An 18,739-nucleotide genomic window follows, 5' to 3' on the forward strand; every position below is an offset into this window, starting at 1 on the left:
ACCGCGCCGCCGAAGGCACTGAGGCTGTGAGCAGCTGGGAAGCCGCCGAACCGCTGACCGCACCGGGGATGCCCCCCGACCAGCTTACCGCAACGCCGACATTTCCGACGCACCGACCGCGCCGCCGATGCCATCCGCGTCTGGGATGCCGCCGTCGCTTCGCTGACGTCACTGACGCGCCGACAACGCTGCGGACACCACAGATCCTCTGGATGCCGACGGCGCGGAGCGCGCGGCTAACGCCGCTGATGCAACCGATACGCGGACCGCGCCGGCAGCGGCACTGACACTTTCAGCGCCTGGGACGCGGCTGTTGACCCGCTGACGTCGCGGACGTTATTGACGCTGTCAGCGCCTGGGACGCCGCCAACCCGATGACCGCGCCGCCGCCGACCCCGACGAGCCTACCGCGCCTCCTACACTGCCGATGCGCCGACCACGCCGCGGGTGCCATCCGCGCCTGGGACACCGCCGAAGTGCCTCGGACGCCGCTGTCGCGCTGCGGGGTGCGGACGCCGCCCACGCACCCTAGACGCCTCCGACTGCAGCTGACGCCGTCAGCGCCTGGGACTCCGCCAATGAAGCTACTGTGCAGGTAAGAGCAAAACCTATCTCTGACTTCGTGTTCCTCTCCCGCTTGTATTCTAAGCCTGAGGCAGGACCCGTTCCATCATTTTCTGAAAACCGGGGATTCTGCTTTATATACGAAGGAAAAACCAAAAATAGCAGCCATTAGTTCCATGTTTGTAGTTTAGAAAGTGAGAGACTTTAGCATTTCTACTTCCTTTTGTAATATGAACTTTATTAGGCGAGCCAATGAATATTGGTTTCTGTTCATATACTTCTGATTTATTTCCAAATCTTGTTCATACGTAAATACACATTTTCTCTCTCCTTCTCTCTGGCTGTCTCTTACTTTTACGGAAGCATTGCCAGGGTCCATGAGGCACATACTATTATCCCTGTTTTATAGAGGAGGAGACAGACTTCTGAAGCTAAGTACCCTGTCCAAGCTAACATAGCTAATAAGTAGCAGATCCAGTAAGCTAGGCAGTATGGCTCCTCCGTTTCCTTCTCCATGTACCTTTGGGGAGTACAGAAATTGAAACCATCACTATGATAGCAAATACAGTGTTTAGTATTCCTTTCCGCTTATCGTTTTGTGCTGCCCTCTCTAAGGTTACACTGGGGAGAAAATACGTAAATGAACTGAGTGTCCGTTTATCCTCATCTAACATTAATTGTTACATGCCCTGAACAAATAGGATAAAAATTTATTTCAGAAAACAATAGTTACATAAGTGTCCACTAGAGATCGTTTTCTCTATTGTTAGTATTCATTCCTGGGACATGTATTTAGAGACTTCCGTGTTCCGGGCTTGGTAAAACAAAAATGAATTAAACACGATACTTCGTGTCAAGAATCTCACGGCTCCTTCTTCTGTGATAGTTTTGTAAGCCCTTTGCTATTTACTAGAGGCAGTTCTTTCCCCCAGAAACTTACACTGTCCCTTCTGTATTAGGATCTTAGTGCAACATTGCGCTGCAGGCTGGGACCAGGGTGGACTCAGGTAGCGGAGGAGCTGTGCCAGCGTTTACAGCGAAAGGAAATGATGCTGCAGGACCTTCTGAGTGATCGACACAAACAAGTGGGTGGAACACGAAATTGAGATTCAAGGCCTGCTTCAGTCTGTGAACTCCAGAGAGCAGGAAAGCCAGGTAAGGACTAATGCGCTTAGCAGAAAAGTATCACACGGTGCATTTATAGTCTGCAAGTAGGAAGCATTTGCAGACTATGGATGTGTGTATGTTTATATATTTGACTGTCAACTCTGTTAGTTTCTTTCCTTCCATTTATTTCCTAGACCACAGTTTTATTTATTTCCTAATTTATTTAGAGATGGGGGTCTCTGTTTGTGCAGGCTGGTCTTGAAATCCTGGGCTCAAGCAATCATCCTGCCTTCGCTTCCCAAAGTGCTGGAATTGTAGGTGTGAGCCACTGTGCCTGGCCTTAGATCACAGTTATAAAACTGTTATAAAATTGATCATCACAGTATGAAAAACTTTTTTGAAAATTTTACATTTTGGAAGGGTGCCTAAACAATACATGTATCTGTTAGCTTCATTACATGTGTTTTCTTTTCCTTAATAATCTGAGCATTTTGAGAGAAAAGAGTAGGGGTTGTGGAGTGTTTTTATTTTGATTCTAAATTATTAAGACTAGAGTGATAACTTTGCATTTTCAGCGAAGATATGGGAAAACTTACACTCAGCCTGTTTACTCTTAGTTTTTGTTAAATCTGAGTTACCTTAAGAGGAAAAAATGATTGCATTCTTCAAAGGTCATGATGAGAGCATGAATAATCTCATTACAGTATGGGGTATACTACTTTCACAGTAGTTGAGAAGTAAATTTTTTTTCTTTTTGAGGTGGCATCTCCCTCTGTCTGTCACCCCGGCTGGAGTGCAGTGCCATGATCTCAGGTCACTGCAGCCTCTGCCTCCTGGGTTCAAGCAATTCTCCTGCCTCATCCTCCCAGGTAGCTGGGATTACAGGTATACACCACCATGCCCAGCTCATTTTTGTGTTTTTAGTAGAGATGAGGTTTCACCATTTGGCCATGCTGGTTTCCAATTCCTGGCCTCAAGTGATCCATCCACCTCAGTCTCCCAGAGTGCTGAGATTACAGGCGTGAGCCACCATGCCTTGGCCAGGAGTAAATTCTTAACTTTTCCTCATTTCTGTGTTTTTTCTCCTCAAAACTAAAGTCTTAGTTGACTTGTGCTGCTTTTCAAAGACCAGGAGCTCAGAATCCTCCTAGTCACTTTTTAGAGGAAGAAAGACTCTTTCTCGCCTATGTTATTTGACCATAATAGTTTTTTATGTTGCCTTCTATTGTAAGGGGATTATCCTCCACTGCTCTGAAGGTTAGCCCCACTGAAGTAAATCCGCTTCTTGTTAGAAAAGTCCTGCTGTGTGCTTCAGAAATTGTTTCTGAAATAGGCCTAAGAAAATTATTCTCAATTATCTAAGTCTGGCAAGAGGCTAGCATCTGTGAGTTTTCTTTGTAACCTGTTGGTGATTTGGAAGAATCAGTCTTTATTATACCTCAGAAAAAAATTATGCCCTCTGTGTAATAGAATAATAAAGATGATGGAACTTACAGGAAATTTTTTAATTCAAGAAGATTAATGGTTGTATTCTTCTAGATCTGCTCTCTTAATTTGACATGCAAAAGAAATCACCTGAATAGCTTTTTAAATACGTAGATTGTGGAGCTCAACTTCAGAGATAGAAATTAGAAGGTATAGGTGGGACTTAAGAATTTGCATTTCTAACAAGTGATAGTGATGCTGCTGGCTCATGGGCTGCATTGGAGGAGCCCTGCTGAAAACTCTTAACTACTACTAGAAAAAGAGTGCCAAGGCAGATGGGGCACAGCATATATCTTGTATGTTATTTATTATGTTGTTTCCCCACAGTTTTCACAGATACTTTTATTAAGGTACTTTCATAATATACTGATACCTCTAAAATGGTCGCATGGAAATCTCCCAAGAGCTCAAGTTTTACTTACCCAAAAATGGAAGTTTTTTGCTCGTATTTCCCTTTGAAAACGTGACAAGAGCTCGGCTTCTCACTTAAAACAATAGTACTTTTCCTCAGAGACAGGTGGTGTTACGGTTCATCATCTTATACCCTCAGTAATTTTAATATCAATTTATTATTTCCAGATTTTCTGTTTAACTGCAGACTTTCTATGCATTAATAGTTATGGAAGTTCTAGCTCTTTCCCTCATTGTGTCATCATCTGTCTTAGAAAACTGGGATTTAAAATGAAACTGAGTTTGGTGATTTTGAGATTGAGATTCCCCTGATCATGTGGTCTGATAAAAAGGTGTATGTGTGTAATTGACTCTTTCAGTAAATATGTAGTGAGTGCCTGTCATGTGCCAGACACCGTACCGGGTGCTTGAGATTCAGCACGAGGTTGCCTTTAGGAAACTTACATTCCATGTAGGGGAAGTAGAGAGAGCTGTATATCAGATAATGGTAAGTGCATTAAAAAAAAGTTAGCACAGTAAGGGATATTGGGGATAGAGAAGAGATTGCTGGGTTCTTTAAAGTTTTTTTCCCCCAGCTTTATTGAGGCATAATTGCAAATGCTGTCTATATTCAAGGTGTGCAACATGATGTTTTGATATAAGTATACATTGTGAAATGATTACCACCATCAAATTAACACATCCGTCACTACACATTTTAGGCATGTATGGCGAAGACACTAAAGAGCCACTGTCTTAGCAAATTTCAAGTAAATAACATAGAATGACTAACTCAAGTAAATAATGCAATATTATTACCTAAAGTCACCATGCTATACATTGGATTCCCAAAATGTACTCATCTTGTACCTGAAAGCTTGTACCCTTTGGCCAGTGAGATTGCTGTTTTGGATAGGATGTGCAGGGAAGGCCAACCTGATAAGGTGTCATTTGGCAAAGACCGGAAGGGAGCGAACCACAGAAATGTTTGAAGAGCACTCCAGTCCTAAGAAACAGCTGTCCAAGAAGAAGGACAACTGTTATCTTAATTCCAGAATCTTAACACCTTAACCTGATAGTTCTAGCAGAACCTATTTCAGATTCTCTTTCTCTTATCTGTTACAAATGTGTTAAATTCAGTTTTTTCTCCAATGTTCTGCCTGTGAGACTTTCTTTCCATTCACTTTAACTGCGTTTTTCCCTGTAAACTGAAAGCAGGGAAACGATTTCCTAAGAACCCACTGTTTTGTTTGTTTGCTTGCTTGTTGTTTACAAATGGTTGATTCTGAAGAAATAATACCAGAAGAAAATTTTTGTTTTACTCGAATATCTTTCTGATGTTATTTGTGATTTCCTCTTACTAGGTTGCTGCAGAGAAGTTGGCGCAAACCTTGACCGAAAGAAATTCAGAATTACAGGCCCTGTGCCAGTATTTGGAAGGGAGAGACTCCATGATGTTCCAAGCACCCATCTCTAACCAACGAGCTGAAATTCCCTCCATTGGCCCCCCTCTTGGAGAACAGACTGATCAAGTAAGAACTATAGACTTAGATAATTCATGTGGAATGTGTTTCCTTTTTACATTTGAGGTGTAAGTTTGATAATTTTAATACCAAATTGTGAGAATATTCTCAGTGCTGTCATTGTGATCATCGTTCCTGCATCTTCCTAAGTCCCTCAGTTTTTTAGGGTCCAGTGCAGATACCTTCCATAGATGATAGTCCTTTATTGACTGCCAAAGAAGATGCCAGCATACCCAGATCCGCATTAGGTGAGTATGAAATTTGTTTTCATTCAGGGACTTTGTTTTCTATTATTCCTTGTATTAATAGGTTTAGCTGAGACTTTTCTCTTCCTACCTTAATGGAAAAAATAAATTTGGATTTCCTCTGAAAGGTTGAAGAACTGTCCTTCCCTTATGTTGCATTGAGGTTATTGCTTTGGGATCACAATTTGGCCCAGAGAAAGTCTGTCCTTATTCTCCTTTTCAGATAGTTTTGCAGGGATGCAGAAATGCAGGAGGTAGTGGTTCCAATCCTGCACAACAGGGCCATGTACTGACAGCTTTTCCTGGGTATCTATCAAGTCTGGGGCCACTCGCTGTAACTTGACGTCACCTGCGTTAAACTGTTAGGAGGAAGGGTAGGCGGTGTACATTGAGTTACTTGCCAGGCCTAGCCCCATTCAGGGGATGGTTTAGAAAAGTCTTAAGTGTAGTCATTCTCTATTTTGAAAACTTTGTACCCATCAAAGAGAAAAATATTGTTGGATTTGTTTTATTCTTTATTTGCCTTTTTAAAAAAGTGTGCTTTTCTCTAAATTTTGTATTTTGGAAATTTCAAACCTATAGAAAAGGGGCAAGAATAGTATAGTGAATACTCATATACATTTTTGTTCAGACCAGTTATAAACATTCTGCCACATTTGCCTTATTTCTTTGTATGTACACACACATATGTGGATGTAATGTATTTTCTGAACCATTGCAGACTTTCTTACAGAAGTCATGACACTTTATACTGCATACATCAGTATTTCCTAAAAACAAGGGCATTCTCCTACATAGCCACAATATAATTATTATACTCAGAAAATTTAACCTTGGTAGAGGCTTAGTATCTAAGACGCAGTCCACATTCAGAGTTCCTATTGTCCCAATAATGTTACGTATAGCTACCTTGGTTCCCCCCAACCCAGGGGTTATGTATTGTGCTTAGTTGTCATGTCTCTTAGTCTGTAATCTAGAACAATTGTTTAGCTTTTATTTCTTTTTAGCGAGACTGGCGTTTTTGAAGAATTCAGGACTGTGAATACTCCTCAGTTTAGCCGATTGTTTTCTCGTGGTTAGATTCCAGTTAAACATTTTTGGCAGGAATACCATATGGATGAATTTCCCCTCCCCTCCCCATTTCACCCCACCCGACCCCATTTCTTTTCTTCTCTTCATATTCGTTTTTTTTTGTAACAGAATCTGTCATTGCCCAGGCTGGACTGCAGTGGCACCATCTCAGCTCAAGCGATCTTCCCAACTCAGCCTCCGAAAGTGGAGCTAGAACTACAGGCATGCGTCACCATTCTTGCTAGTTTGTTTGTTTTGTTTTGTTTTTTTAGAGATGGGGTTTCACCATCCTGGCCAGGCTTGTCTGGAACTCCTAGCCTCAAATGATCCACCTGCCTCAGCCTCCCAAAGTGCTGGGATTACAGGTGTGAGCCTGGCTGACATCTTTCTTAGTGCATCACATCAGTTCATTATAATCAGTTTGTATCATCCTTGGTGATATTAAATTTAGTCATTTGGTTAAGATTGTAGCTGCCAAATCTCTCCATTGTAAAAGGTTCATTTTCCCCTTTATATGTAAATCATCTGCTGGCTGAATTGGAGATGTTGACAGTTCTGTTTTCCAACAGTCATTCACTCTGGCTGTAATATCATTTGAGCCTTGCTTGAACCAACTCTTACGTTGGTAGCTTTAAAATAGTGATTTTCAGGACCGGGCACGGTGGCTCATGCCTTTAATCCCAGCAGTTTGGGAGGCCCAGGAGAGTGGATCACTTGAGCTCAGGAGTTCGAGGCCAGCCCGGCCAATATGATGAAACTAAGTCTCTACTAAAAACACAAAGATTAGTCGGGCGTGGTGGCACATGCCTGCAATCCCAGCTATGCAGGAGACTGTGGCAGGAGAACCACTTGAATCCGGGAGGCAGAAAGAGTGCCCCACTGCACACCAGGCTTGGTAACAGAATGAGACTTGGTCTTAAAAAAAAAAAAATTAAGATTTTTCTGTTTCTAAAATTTTTTTATTTCTTGTGGATATTATTTTATAAAGAAGAGCTGTCCTTTCCCTATCTCTGTACCCCATTTGTTTTTATCTATATGGTTTTTAAAAAATCATTATATTATTGATTTTGGTCATGATTTCCTTAACTCCTCAAATTAACCCAGATTCGGTCAGTGGGAACCTCATCGAGCTGTTTCTCCGACCCTTTGCCATATCCCCACCAGTTTTTTTGGTTGGTTGGTTTTTTGTTTTTTGCACTTTCCTAGTTTCTGGTACAATAAGATGTTCTATGACTACCTTTTACTTACCTGTCTCAGTCCCAGAATCAGCCATTATCCTAAAGAGCTCCCTGGTTCCTTTTGGTGGATAATGGCATTGAAAAACTGTGATCTGGGCATCAGATGTCTTTATTGCTACGTGAATACCTTTTGCTTCTAGGCCGTTTTAAGTGAACAGAGCTAGCAGTGGATATTTTTAAGTATAATGTATGTATTTGTATACATATGAAGATTTGATACTGATTTCTGTAATTCAACTTTAACATTATGGTTCTTTTTTCCTTCATTTCATATTTGTATCTGCTTGAGAGCTCCGGTTATTTATAACATCAATATATTTCAAAGGATTTACACATTTGCATAATACTATAATATACAAAAGTAGTTTCTGAATTACTACATGAATACCAGTATCAACAGTAAATGTATTATGTGATGTTTACATTTTTTTGTAATTCTTTTTATCCTGAAGGTATTTTTGTAATTCTTTTTCTCCTTGGGGTATTTTGGACTGACGGTGTTCCGTTAGTGAGTTCAAAAATTATTTGGATTAATTTGTCTTATTCTGGGTGGTTTTATCATTTTTTTACTACATAGATTCATTTATTTCTATTAGGATTTAACTTTAGGTTTTTTATCTCCCTTTGTCAAGCTGACTTACATATTAAGAATTAAACCTTAACACAGTTCAAAACTCCAGTATATAAAATGATATACTCAGATGTTTCATCTCTTTCCCTATCCCTTCATTCCTGTTTCCATTCATCTCCTGAAGGTAATCAGTTTCATTTCTGGGTTATTCTTCCTCTATATGTTTTTTCAGAAATCAGCAAATGAATCATCTGTGTATATGTAATGTATATATGTATATTCTTATTCCCCCTTTTCCTAATGTAAAACCTACTACCTTAGATGTATTCTTGAGCACGTAGATTGTTTTCCTTAACATATTCTCAGGATTTCTAAACCATTCCATTTAAGTTCATAAAGATCGTTCTTATTCCCTTTTTATAGCAGTATGTAGTTCCATCTGTGAATATACTCGATTTCATTCAGTCTTTTCTTGATAGCATGCAGGATGATTGCAGTGTTTTGCTGTTATAAATAATGCTACAAAGAACAACCTGCGTATATGTTTTATTTTTTTCTTATTATTGGAATGTGTCCTCAGTAAATGACTCAAAGGAGGCAGTCGATATCACATTATGTTAATAGCAATTAAAACTAGCACTCTATTTTCATTTTAGGAGACTTGAACACAATGGCAGGGCTGGAAAAAGAACTGAGTAATGCCAAAGAGAAACTTGAATTTATGTCTAAAAAGTAAGGTGAGTTTTCTAGTCAAGTCTTAATTTTTAAATCCCTATTATTTTTCCTTCAAAATAGTTTATATTTAAAAGTGTTTAGTTCTCCAAGTAGAAGATCTGAGTCCAAATGCCAGGTATGACTTTTTTCTTTTTGGGGAAAAATGTACGTTATTTTTCATATACATTATTATAGCAAGATGCTCCTGTTTTTATATTGGGGCTATTAAAACTTACTCAGTGCTGGAAAAACACAATTCCATTGCTAATTGGAATAAAACAACTAAAGGCCGGGCACGGTGGCTCACCCCTGTAATCCTAGCACTTTGGGAGGCTGAGGCAGGCTGATCAACTCCTGATCTTGAGGTCAGGAGTTGGAGACCAGCCTGGCCAATATGGCGAAATCCTGTTGCTACTAAAAATACAAAAATCAGCCAGGTGTGGTGGTGGGTGCCTATAATCCCAGCTACTCGGGAGGCTGAGGCAGGAGAATCGCTTGAACCCGGGAGGCAGAGGTTGCAGTGAGTTGAGATCGTGACATCAGACTCCAACCTAGGAAATGAGCAAAACTCCGCCTCCAAAAAAATAGTAACAATAGCAAAGCGCTCGTGTAAATAGGGAAGTATCGTGTGATTGCTGCTTAGAGTTATGACATTAGACCCATGAAATTAGTTTTAGAAACATGCAACAAGAAACTTTCGTATAGTCAGTGTTTACTGAGTATTCATATGCAATGTACTGTGCTAGGTATTGATTGATTGATTGGTTTTTTGAGACGGAGTCTTATTCTGTCGCCAGGCTGGAGTGCAGTGGCGCAATCTCGGCTCACTGCAACCTCCACCTGAGTTCAAGCGATTCTTCCACCTCAGCCTCCCCAGTAGCTGGGACCACAGGTGCGTGCCACCATGCCTGGCTAATTTTTGTATTTCTAGTAGACATGGGGTTTCACCATGGCCAGGATGGTCTCGATCTCTTGACCTCGTGATCCACCCGCCTCGGCCTCCCAAAGTGCTGGGATTACAGGCGTGGGCCACGGCGCCCGGCCTGTGCTAGGTATTTAAATTAGCCCTAATGCTTACAACTATACACGAAGTAAATGGTGTCGGCCCAATTATTATAGATGAAGAAGCTGAAACACTGATTTCTCCTTTAGAATGAGAGTGGAGAATCGTCATGTAACTAATAAATGCCAAAGCTTTGATTCAAACTCCAGTCTTCTGTGGCTTCAGATACTTCCTGATTCATTTTTCCCACCTTATTCTTTACCTTTCTTGAGCATAGACTTTTCATCAATTATTTTAGAGATTCACACCCCTCTGCCTTTCCTATATATATTTTCTTTTTCTGTTCCTAGAATGGAAAAAGTCTGGTGTACCTACAGAGTCATGAGAGTCATGAATGAGGAGTAAAATGGCTGATATCAAAGTGGGAAAAGTTAGGGAGGAACCAGAGCACTAGGTTTGTTAAAAGAATTAAATATAGACAGGAAATATGTATTTCCTACATATATACACAGCTAGTTGCATATTCAACGGTGATGTTGAAGAAATATGAGGCACACAGCACAGTTACAGACTAACACTAAAAGGTGGTTTGTTACTCTGGCATCTCTTTTAGAAGGACAGTTGGTGTCGTGGCTTCCTAAATTATCTTTAGCAAGCTAGTCTAAATAGCTTCTTTCATTTTTTTTTTTACTACCGTTTGCCATAGGTAGGTCTGTAATATGGAAACCTGTGTTTGTATTAGTGATGGAATTAATATATTTTATCTTTTGATTTTATTACCATATTTCTGCTTACAAAAAGACTCATGTTTTTGACTCAATTAGTTTTTAGGATATGAGAATGTGTGGCATTTAAGAAATACCAGTTTTTTTCCGGGGGCGGTGGCTCATGCCTGTAATCCCAGCACTTTGGGAGGCCGAGGCGGGTGGATCACGAGGTCAAGAGATCGAGACCATCCTGGTCAACGTGGTGAAACCCCTTCTCTACTGAAAATACAAAAAATTAGCTGGGCATAGTGGTGCGTGCCTGTAATCCCAGCTACTCAGGAGGCTGAGGCAGAGAATTGCCTGAACTTAGGAGGTGGAGGTTGTGGTGAGCCGAGATTGCGCCATTGCACTCCAGCCTGGGTAAACAAGAGCGAAACTTTTATTCATGTCAGATATTTTAGTTTCCACGTGCTCTTGTTTTTTTTTCTCACTCTGGATATACCAAATCCAGAGTAATGTTACTTTTTGGTTCTGTCCTGTTTTCAGGATCATGAAATTCTAATGCCTATGAATGGGTATTTTGAGGGGCTGATACTTAGCTATTGCTAACTAGCTCTAGAGGGTTAATTTAAAATAACTTGCCGTTACCATAAAGACTGTATGGATATGTGGCATCTACTGAGAAGACGTGATAGCCTAGTGGCTTTGAATCAGCCTCCCTGAAATCACATTCTAGATATACCACTAGCCCTGTGATTTTTGAACAAGTTCCTTAGTTTCTCTGACTCAATCACCTTGTCTGTAAATTGAAGAGTAGAAGTCACCTTACGTATAGATCAGAGAGGAGTTATCTTGTAGGATGGTTGTGAGGATTCACTCCTTCATTCCTTAGCTATATGAGAACCTTCTCTCGAGTTTGGCTAGGGGATGAGGTAGTGAATGAAATCAGCAAGGTCTCTGGCTCTGTGTAATTTCCACTGGGGAGATACAATAAACAAATAGATATGATTACAGATGATAGTAAATGATATGAGGGAAATGATAGAAAGTAACATGATGGAGACCATCTTAAATAGGGTGGTTAAAGAAGGCTTCTCTGAGTATATGTCATATAAGCTGGGACCTGATCATCAGAGACAGCCCTGGGAAAGATACTTCAGGCAAAGGGAGTAGTAGTTGTAAAGGGCTTGAGTTAAGGGAACGTCTGGAGTTCCTAGAACAGAAAAAGTCTAGTGTACCCACAGAGTAATGAGTGAGGAGTAAAATCACAGATATTCAAGTGGGGAAAGTAGGCAAGAACCAGAGCCCTAGGTTTGTTAAAAGAATTAACTATGTACAAAGCATTTGTTAGAGAGCCCATGGCATAGTAAATATTAGCAGCTATCGTTATCATGATTTTTTTTTGTTGTTTTTTTAAGTCAGAGTCTTGCTCTGTCTCCCAGGCTAGAGTGCAGTGGCATGATCTCCACTCACTGCAACCTCCATTTCCTAGGTTCAAGCGATTCTCCTGCCTCAGCCTCCTGAGTAGCTGGGATTACTGCCATTCACCACCATGCCTCGCTAATCTTTGTATCTTTAATAGAGATAGGGTTTCACCATTTGAGTCAGGCTGGTCTCGAACTCCAGACCTCATGATCCGCCTGCCTGGTCTTTCCAAAGTGCTTGGATTACAGGCGTGAGCCATGGCACCCAGCCTACGATGAGTCATAGTGAACTTTGTGATAACAAAGTATTTGTCCTTTCCTGTTGAGAACACTGAAAGATTAGGGCATGTAGCGCTAGCTTTTGGCAGGATTCCTTCAGAGGTGGTGGCATGTTCTTCCATCTGGAGGCAGATAATGTTTGATCTCTTGTGATGTTAGCAGCTTTTGTGGTTTGATGCCTAATCCATTAATTCATTAAGGGTTTCAAAATGGAGATGTCCTAATGCTATCATCTTTTCATCTATTAGCTGAAGTACTTACATAAAAACTTCATCTCTTCTTGCTTCTGCTAATGGTCACCATTCTTTTTCAGTATCATAATAAGCTTGTTAAACACATTTGATGTGTTTTACGGTGCCAGTTATGGTGGAAGATGTCATTAAAAACGACTGTTACATCTTCCCATAAAATATTGTTTGTTAGTATACTGCATGGATTTTTTGATTTGATCCTGTAGAACCCTGTTCTTGTCTCATTTTCTCTTGCATTACTGGCTGATAGTGATATGATATGCAAAAGCATTTGCCTCCGTGTTAAAATATAAATGTGGCAGATATTGTTTCCTCTATTCACAGTTGGAACTTTGTGCTCTACAGTCCATGATGGCTGTGCAAGAAGAAGAGCTGCAGGTGCGGGAAGGAGAGTGCAGGTGCGGGAAGGAGAGTGCAGGTGCGGGAAGGGGAGCTGCAGGTGCGGGAAGGAGAGCTGCAGGTGCGGGAAGGAGAGCTGCAGGTGCGGGAAGGAGAGCTGCAGGTGCGGGAAGGAGAGCTGCAGGTGCGGGAAGGAGAGTGCAGGTGCGGGAAGGAGAGCTGCAGGTGCGGGAAGGAGAGCTGCAGGTGCGGGAAGGAGAGCTGCAGGTGCGGGAAGGAGAGTGCAGGTGCGGGAAGGAGAGCTGCAGGTGCGGGAAGGAGAGCTGCATGTGCGAGAAGAGCTGCAGGTGTGGGAAGGAGAGCTGAACGAGAGCTGCAGGTTCAGGAAGAAGAGCTGCATGTGTAGGCTGCTGATATGGAGCCTCTGACCAGGAAAGTACAAATTAAAGACCTCATAACCTTCCAAACTTTTTACAGACCATTGGAAATGTTCACATCTCAAATTATCTGTAGGGCATCTTCAGACAGTATTTGCACACATTGAATCCCTTGCCCAGTGCTTATCAATATCTCACTTGAAAGTCTAGGCAGACTGTTTTAAGCACATTTGTTTCTGTGCTCATCGACTGAATAATACTTTTATTGCTATTTTCATGTTTACAGTTACTTTTTGACTTCTAGGACCTGCAAATACAACTGATTATCCTGAAGACATACCACCTGTGGAACGCCTGACCCAGGAAATATTACTTCTTTGGGAAAAAGTTGCTTCAGTAGAATCCCAGGGTCAAGAAATTTGAGGAAACCAAAGACAACGGGTAAGTCATTGGAATACAGACACTTTCTCCCCTTCCCTCCCTCCCTCCCCCACTCTCTCCCCCTGCTGTCCCCTTTCTCTCTCTCTCTCTCTCTCTCTCTCTCTCCCTCTCCCTCTTCTCCCTCCCTCTACCCCTTTCCTCCCCCTCCCCTCCCCTCCCCCCTTCCCAACCCTTCCCCTTTTCCTCCTCCTCCCCTCCCCTCTTCTCCCTGTCCTCCCCCTCCCCTCCCCCCTCCCTTCTCCCCTCCCTTCCCCTTCCCCCATCTAAATATATATATATTTATGGAGTCTCACTGTGTCACCCAAGCTTGAGTGCAGTGGTACCACCATGGCTGACTGCAGCCTCAAACTCTGGGGCTCAAGGCATCTTCCTGCCTCAGCCTCCTGAGTAGCTGGAGCTGCAGGTGCATATCACCACACCCGGCACAAACTTTGTTTTTCTACTGTGAATTAAACCATGGTAGTGGTTTTTCATAAATGGTGTTTCATGGAGAAACTGTGCTCTGAAGTTTCCTACTTTGGTCGGTAGCAGCTATAGATGCCTCTTTCTGATGTGCAGTTCTGTAAAGAGCAGCAGTTCTTTTAGACACATAATAATAGTTACCCCTCACACTCATACATAAGTCGTCTCTCTCTCAACTGAATCTTTCTCCTCTGTCTGCATTTAACCATGTTCACATCTCTCCCAGTTTAAAGAGAAACCCCTGCCTTTGCCCCAGCGATCTTGGGAGCTACACCCCGTTTAACCTTTCTTTTCCAAAAGACTTACTTGCCTGTACTCCCTGTCTCCATTAGCATCTCTCTCACTGACTACTCACCCCACTGCATTCAGGCTTTCAACTCTACCTAAAACAGCTCTCTGTTGGTTATACATGATCACAGCTCATTATCTTTATGACGCTAGTAGACTCATAATAGCACACGTCTATGACTAATGAATGTCTTCTTCCTCCACTAGTTAGTAGGCTTTCCCTTCGAACCTGGAATGGAGTCTTTCCCATAGAAGGTGCTCAATAAATATTGATTGAATGAATGAAGAATACTGGTAACTCCTATTATATATGCTTCCCTCTTCCCTGTCCCATTTTCCTTTACTCCTTTCTCTTAGCTGCTTTCCTGTGCTTCTAGCTTCTCCTTTTTCTTCTTGTTGCTCCCGTGTTTGAATTCCACCTCACAGGGTTTTAAAGATTAAAAAAATAATATGACATTGATTTGAAAACTATAAAATACTATGAAAAGCATAAATACTAAGATAGCAGACTTTTCAAGTCATAATACATGCTAATACATTTTCTTGCTTCTTGGGAAAACTATAAATACTGTCAAAAGCTTAAGTACTAAGGTAGCGGGCTTTTTAAGTCATAGTACGTCCTAATGCATTTTCTTGTTTCTCAGGATTAACTGTGGCTTCATGTCTCACTGTGCCATTTGTGTATTGCTGCTGCTTTCTTCTTTTCTCAGTTGCTGCTGATGCTAGAAAGATTAGTAGATGAACAGAGTCAGCTCAGTGAGGACTTAGATGCAAAGAGACAGCTCTCTAGCAGGCTGGTGAAGTTCCATGCCCATCCAGAGAGGTAAGAGAATGGCTATTTTTTCCTTTTGTTCTTTGTTGAAATTTTTATTTCTTGTACTGTTGTATTCTTTTTATGCCTTTTCTTCATCAAGTGTAGATGCTTATGATACTGAACAGGGGATAAAAAACGGACAACAACTGGGGCCACCCACGTTGTCATTTGTTTAATAAATTGCTCTGAGCCTCGGTGTCAAAATCTTAAGTCAGGAATAGTGCCTGTTTCACACAGCAATTGCAGAGATTAAATGAGAAGACAGCTTTGCTGTCTAAAACAATGCCTTGCATATAGTCAGCACACGATATGGGTTCCCTTCCTTTTGTGATCCATGTCCTGTTAAAGGCTGTTCTATTATACAAGTAAGGCTATACCCTGTCTGTACTGAAAATACAAAAATTCACAGGGCATGGTAGTGTGCGCCTGTAGTCCCAGCTACTCGGAAGGCTGAGGCAGGAGAATCACTTGAACCCAGGAGGCGGAGGTTGGAGTGAGACAAGATTGCGCCACTGCGCTCCAGCCAGGTGACAGAGACACTTCATCTCAAAAAAAAAGTTGGGCTGTAAAGGGCACTGATACTTATTTGATATCATTGAAGAAAATATATCAATTGGGATGGCTAATATCACCCCGAGACCACTGATAGCCATCATGACGAATATATTTTCTACTGCCTCTTGATTTTTGGTCATATATATGATACCTCTCTGGATCATTTTATATTCTTGTCATTTCTTTTCTTCATTTCTCCTTCTCTTTTAGTGCCTTTTACTCTTTTTCATTTTTTTATTTTTTACTGTTCACTTTTTTTCTAATTTATTGTTGGGCTTTAAAAATGTTTTCTTTGGGCCGGGCGCAGTGGCTCACGCCTGTAATCCCAGCACTTTGGGAGGCCGAGGCGGGTGGATCACGAGGTCAAGAGATCGAGACCATCCTGGTCAACAAAGTGAAACACTGTCTCTACTAAAAATACAAAAATTAGCTGGGCATGGTGGTGCACGCCTGTAGTCCCAGCTACTCAGGAGGCTGAGGCAGGAGAATTCCTTGAACTTGGAAGGCCGAGGTTGCAGTGAGCTGAGATCGTGCCATTACACTCCAGTCTGGGTAACAACAGCAAAACTCCATCTCAAAAAAAAAAAAAAAAAAAAAAAAAAGTTTTCTTTGTACTAGGAAAATGAAGGCAGAGGAAAGGTATGATAGGACCAGTTGATTTTGTGACTTTTTTTTCTCAGAAAAGCTATTTATTAGAGTTTCCAGATGAGTTTGGGTTTTTTTTGAGATGGGAGTCTTCCTCTGTTGCTGAGACTGGAGTGCGGTGGCACAATCTCGGCTCACTTCAACCTCTGCCTCCCAAGTTCAAGCAATTCTCCTGCCTCAGCCTCCCAAGCAGCTGGAACTATAGGCGCATGCAAATACAAAAAAAATATAATGTTTTGTATTTTTAGTAAGAACGGGATTTCACCATGTTGGCCAGACTGGTCTCGAACTGCCAACCTCATGAACCACCCACCTTGGCCTCCCAAAGTGCTGGGATTACAGGTGGGAGCCACCGTTCCCAGACAACATTGGTCTTTTCTGGCCTTTGGACTCGAGCTGAAATATTTCTTCTTCTTCTGTCTTCAGCCTGCCAACTTTCAAACTAGAACTTACAACATCGTCCCTCCTGGTCCTCAGGCCTTCAGTCTCCAGCAGCAGCTATACTGTCAGCTCTCCTGGGTCTCCAGCTTGCTGCCTGCAGATCTTGCGGCTTCTCAGCCTCTATCATCACATAAGTCAATTCCTTCTAATAAATCTTTTTCTGGCATCTATAAATCTCCGGTTGGTTCTTTTTCTCTGGAGAAGCCTAATACAGTGGGGCCATGGATCAACCCAGAGAGAACGTAGGAGTGAAGTAGGGAGCCCCATCCTAGCAGCTTGATCCTAGGGCCCTCCCAGAGTCTTCTCTGAAGAAGTCCCAAGTCCTACCTAGAATCTCAAATAAAAATGGCAACAGAGCCCGGAAATGCCTTCTGGATCCATAGAGGAAAGGGTGTGGCTGAGTGACTTTCCACACTTGACTGAGCTCTTTCCCCAGCAAGAAGACCTGAAATCTGTCACCCTGTGTCCCCTACGCCAGCCCCGGGGAAGCCTGGCTTTGCGGCTGCAGCTGAAGTAGGCGCCTACCCCCACTCATCACCCCTGCAGCCACCACTCCCCATCACCCCTGCAGCCCCCACTCCCCATCACCCCTGCAGCCCCCACTCCCCATTACCCCTGCAGCCCCCACTCCCCATCACCCCTGCAGTCCCCACTCCCCATCACCCCTGCAGCCCCCTAAGAAACACATCTTTGTTTGCTCAATTTGCCAGCAGGAAATTCAGAAAGGCACAAATGACCATTCTTGTTTGCAAAGAAAACCTGGGTTTATTAGGATCTCAGGTCGGGGTGGGGAGGGGAGTCAAGTGGGACTCTGTGGCGAGCCTGTCCAAGCCTCCCAATTCTCAAAGAAGGTCAGGCTGCACAGATGGAGTAGATGAAACATGACTGGCCTCCCTGGGCTGACAAGACAGCTGGTGAGGAAATTGTGGGTGCTGACTCATAAACCCAATCGCTCAATATTTATCAGGCAAGCAAGCTTTCCCCAGGTCCATCTATCAACGAAAGAAACGTCCCAGCCAACACCAGAGGGATCCAGCATTGACGGGTACAACAGCCACTATCACTTTCCCTGTTCTGTGTCCCCGCTTTGGTGGGCTCAGTGGGACAGAACTGGACCCCCTAACACCAAGAGGGAAATATGTCATGGGGATGGGGACACTGCTCCCCTGCTGAACCACAGCAGCTGGTGTGATTATTATGAACTTCTCAGTTCATCATAAGGTCTGGCGCTGCTGTAGGCAGGTCCACAAGTCAACTGGAGCAGACTCCTTTATTCTCTGCTGCAAAGATCCTCAGACTTCAATGTGAATCAGAGTGACTCGGCGTACTTGTTAAAGTGCAGATTCTAGGGTGATACCAGGTCAGATTCGGAGGAGGTGGGGTCCAGGAAGCTGGGCTTTGTTTCCTTTGGTCTGTTTTGAGACGAGGCCTCACTCTGATTCCCAGGCTGGAGTCCAGCGACACTATCACAGCTCAGTGCAGCCTCGACCTCCCGGGCTCAAGTGGTCCTCCCACCTCAGCCTTCCGAGTAGCTGAGATTACAGGCACATGCCACCACACCTGGCTGGCTTTTATAAAATCTTTTCTGTAGAAATGGATTTTGCTAGGTTGCCTAGGCTGACCTCAAGCTCAAGCAATCTTTCTGCCCCGATCTTACAAAGTGTTGGGAATACAGGTGTCAGCCAACGTGCCCAACATGGAATCTGTATTTAAACACCTCCCCAGGTGATTCTGATACAGGTGGTCCAGGAGCATTCTTGGAAAGCCCTTGCTGCCCTGCTCATTTTCCCGTTTCCAGTGGCTCC

At 42.7% G+C, this 18,739-nt stretch overlaps 1 protein-coding gene and 1 pseudogene across 6 annotated transcripts in view; one reads left to right on the forward strand and one right to left on the reverse strand.

The window, feature by feature from the left end:
* The window catches only part of LOC103795751 (golgin subfamily A member 2), a 48,737-nt gene extending 48,241 nt beyond the window's left edge, over window positions 1-496 (reverse strand). For 2 of the 5 annotated variants that reach the window (XM_078333983.1, XM_078333999.1), the window contains exon 1: window positions 118-496. The gene's annotated coding sequence lies outside the window, so the exon portion shown is untranslated. Of the gene's footprint in view, window positions 1-113 lie in introns of all 5 variants that reach the window. The other 3 variants (XM_078333984.1, XM_078334000.1, XM_035259339.3) reach the window with 2 other exon arrangements.
* On the forward strand, window positions 375-17,108 carry LOC108589010 (myomegalin-like; annotated as a pseudogene). The gene is made up of 9 exons (XR_013520614.1): window positions 375-595; window positions 1,451-1,454; window positions 1,524-1,719; window positions 4,911-5,078; window positions 5,236-5,317; window positions 8,851-8,931; window positions 12,897-12,970; window positions 13,593-15,302; window positions 16,920-17,108. The product of XR_013520614.1 is annotated as a myomegalin-like (transcript).
* The last annotated feature ends 1,631 nt before the right edge of the window (window positions 17,109-18,739 follow it).

The sequence above is a fragment of the Callithrix jacchus genome, chromosome 8 (assembly GCF_049354715.1).
Source record: "Callithrix jacchus isolate 240 chromosome 8, calJac240_pri, whole genome shotgun sequence".
NCBI classification, from domain to species: domain Eukaryota; kingdom Metazoa; phylum Chordata; class Mammalia; order Primates; family Cebidae; genus Callithrix; species Callithrix jacchus.